We start from the raw sequence: 4,001 nt of genomic DNA, 5'->3' as shown, positions 1-4,001 counted from the left end.
ATCTACCCTCCTGATTTATAACTACCTACGATGTTGCAGTGTAAGAAAAACATTCTTCTATTCACTCAGTATATACAAGAGCCTATTTATATACAAGGTGCTTCAAAGAAACTTGTGATTATCTATGAAATGTAGAAACACACATACAAAAATGATTTTATGTAAAATGAACTATTCTCTAAAAGGCCTGTATGATTCATTATGAAAACAGAGAAGACAATCATGGAAAGAATGACAGAGGTTATGCTCTTTGAAATTAATGGCAAGCATGTAAAAGAACAGTAGCTTTGTCAGTTGTGTGGTAAGATCTCAATAAGGCAGTTTCTTTTCTTCCATCTTTTAGTATTTTTGTAAGTTATGTGACCTGCTGCTAAAATCTAAGGGTCTAAATTTCAAATTTGCTGTTCACATTCTGTAATTAAAATTTATTCCTGAGAGATATAAAGCTTAATATTCAACTATGCTAAATGTTAGATACAAATTTCACTACATTATTATAAACATAAAATATAGAAAAGTGTTCATGCTTCTAATTTCTACTCTATACAACTGTTATACTGTATTTGATGTAAGTCTTAAATTGTCATAGGTCTGTACAAAGATATAAGGTAATGAATGCTCTTCAAGATCAGCAACTAACACTGGTAGAGTAAAAACAATTTGATTAGACTGAAATTAAAGATTAAAAGTTTGTCTGCTTATGCTATAAAATTAGTCACATGGGAGACACAAAAGATTTATCTTGAATATTTTGAAGTTGTCCTTTCAAAACTATGTACATGTAGTTGCAGAGTGAATGAAGACTTTGAAGACAATTACACTTGACATAGGAAATTTCAGTGCATAAGAGAATTCAGGCATTTGCTTGGAAATCTGCTAAAATCTGGATAGAAATCAGTGTTAATGGAGGAAACCCCAAATGCTGCATAGGAAAAAAAAAAAGACATGTGTCTTCAGGACAGAAACCCAGCCCATATATAGATTTTGGGAAAATGTAGCTATATAAAAACTAAACAAAACTGAGATCATGTTGGCTAAGAAGCTCTATATTCAGGTCAGTAATATTTTCTATATTTGTGTTTAATATCAATTGCCAGCTTGATGTACATAATCACATGGAAGAAGAGGTACTAAGTATTCCTATGAGAAACTGTCTTGATTGGGGTAACTTAAGACAGGAATCCTGCTTACTGTGAATATTACCACTCCCTTGACTGGAAATCATTAACTGTATAAAAAGGAAAAAGTGAGCTAAACACAGGCATTCATACCTCTGTGCTTTTTGACTGTGGATGAACTGGCTGTCCCAATTTCGGCCTTGATAGTCTGTGCTCCTGAGCTAATAAGTCAAGATAAACCTTTTTAGGTTGATTTGTCAGGTTATTTTGTCACAGCAACAGAAAAGCAACTCAGAAAATTAGTACCCAGAATTAGGATCACTGCTGAACAAAACTGATCTTATTGCCTAATACTTTAATCTGGTTTTCAGGAGGAAGTGCAAGAGGTTCAAATGATGTAAGTACAGGGTAATAAGGCATTCCGTTAGGACCTTGGAAGACATGGATGCTGAGAGAAATATGTAGATCTTGCTTACGAAGTTTTACGGAAGAATACTAATTCTATCAGAAACTGAAATAGGGGTCATTTGTTTTGATTTGTATATGCTGTGAGAATTCCCAAAATCTATTGAGAAATTCATGGAAAACAGCAAAGATAATTGTATGTTTTTGTTTGTGTGCCTCTAACTTTGTATGGAGTATCTTGCACAACTACAAATAGAAATATGTTGTTCACTTTCTTACTGAAAATGAAGGCAATCTTTGAAAACATTTATATGTGCTGTAGAAAATCATACAGCCAGTTGCCTTTAAGTTAGCAGCCCACTTAGGCATGGCCTCTTATACTATTTATGCTGATGTAAAGCACTTGTCTGGCCTCTCTGCTGCTGCGGGATTCAGTTGCTGTTCTCCGTTCTGGCAGAGGATATTGATTTGTAAATCTACCCCTAAATATGTAACCCTATATTATTCTCAATTATTAGCTAGTGTGGGATTTCTTTTAAGCGTCCATCTTCATCTGGCACTCCACGTGGATTCGGACTCCACACTTAGTGGGTGGATGGCCTAAAGACCTAACCGGTCCATGGCCCAGAATGTCTTCCAATCCTGCCTGCTTTGCTTGCTTTTACCTAAGCGGTTTTTTGTAGACTCCCCACCACAGTGGAGCTTATTGCCGTTCAGCAACTTGGAAATTTACCAAGTACACACATGCCCTCCCCTCCCTGACTGTCGCGTTCCCTATCATGGTTCCCTGCCGTGGTTCCTTGCCTCGTGGCGACTTGTGCAGCTTCTGGTTTGTGCTTCCTGCTCATGAAGTCTGAGTTTCTTGCTCCATGTATGGAATTGATTTAATTGATTTTAATTTGTCAAGCAACGCTTATTTCTCAGTATTTAACCAGTACCAGGGCATTGGAGTAAGGTCCTCACAAAAAAGGGGAAGGAAATACCCTATAGGGAGAAAGGTGACGCCATGAAACAATTATTTCAAACTCAGAGAAGTGGTCCACTTAGCAGAGTTAAGAACTTGAATTTCAATATTTTATAACTGTGGGTTTTGGTTATCAGCATCAGAAACCATTTTAAACAATACCTTATTTCTTGACATGGTAAACTGAAAATTTGACTAAAGGGAACATTCTCTTTCAAACCTCTTCTTTAGCATGTCTCACACAATGATCAAAGGACTTCAAAGGCCAAAGAACATGTTTAATGACATGTGACTGTCACTGAATGCATTGCTCTTAAACAATACTCAGTGATTTGGAGCAAATCGAACCTGATGGCTTTGGTTGCAAGAAGAAAAACTAACAAGTTGATGTGAACTTAATATATACACTGTTATAATGGAACAAATTAAGTTATAAAGGTATATATTATCCTGTTATCCTGAGATTTTTATTAGCAAAATAGTCTTGATCAAACTAACTGAAGCAACACCATAATATACCACTGTTATTCCCAGCCTTTGTTGTTGTTTTTTGATTCACACAAAATTATAATTAATAGTTTGAAAGGTGACAGTTAATTCAGTACTATCACAGTGTTGAAACACCACTTGATTTATTTAGCTCAAAAATATTTCCTTTCACCTCAAAGAAAATTCTATTTTTTCAACAATCATCCCATGTTGCACTGCCTTCCTCTAGCCTTTTAAATCATCCATGTAGTTTCTGGCCCAGTGGAATAATCTCTTCTAGAGATTTCACCAAAATGGAGTTAGAAAATATTTGTATCTTTAAACTGTGCTTTTTTTTGAATCAATAGCTATACTCTGTGTGGTTCTCTAGAAAGCATATTTATTTCCGTTCTATAACTTGAACTTAATAATACTTTCATAAATCAAGAGAGTATAAACTGGTTATGACCATAATATGGATAATGATCAATTAGAGAATTCAGCATCCCACAATGATGTCATCACATGCATATTAGTTTCCTTGTTCTAAAACCTTTCCCATAAAACTACAGGGGTTTTGTCAACATTCTTTCTAGCATATCCAGCAAAGTCCTCTAATATTGAAAATCATTCTAGTACAGATCAATATCTGTATTATGAAATTCAAAAAAAATATTGTAGTGAGCAGAGTGAATGAAAACAGTTTGGGGACATTTCTTTATTTATTTGTACTCAATACAGAACTGTCATTTTCACATGATTTCACATTACCAGAAACAACTGTCAATATAAGAGCAGACTCTGTCCCAGTTCACTAGTAACTAATTCAGTCTTCTTGTCCTTGGTCCATAGTGGAGTCTGTATTGGCCTTGTTCTTTTTATAGTAAGAAGGCCAAATGAAAACAATACTTGAGGTCTTCTGGATCAACATCCCAAAAGGCTTAGCTCATCCCACATCATACTAAGCAGCAAGCCCATCTGTCACATTCTTATGTGGAAACAACAGTGAATCAAAAAGGAGATTCAACTTTTGTCAGTAATTGGCT

Source organism: Alexandromys fortis, unplaced genomic scaffold (assembly GCF_014885135.2).
Source record: "Alexandromys fortis isolate MF-2015 unplaced genomic scaffold, M_Fortis_MF-2015_v1.1 scaffold_166, whole genome shotgun sequence".
Classification (NCBI taxonomy): Eukaryota; Metazoa; Chordata; class Mammalia; order Rodentia; family Cricetidae; genus Alexandromys; species Alexandromys fortis.
This window is presented reverse-complemented; position numbering follows the sequence as displayed.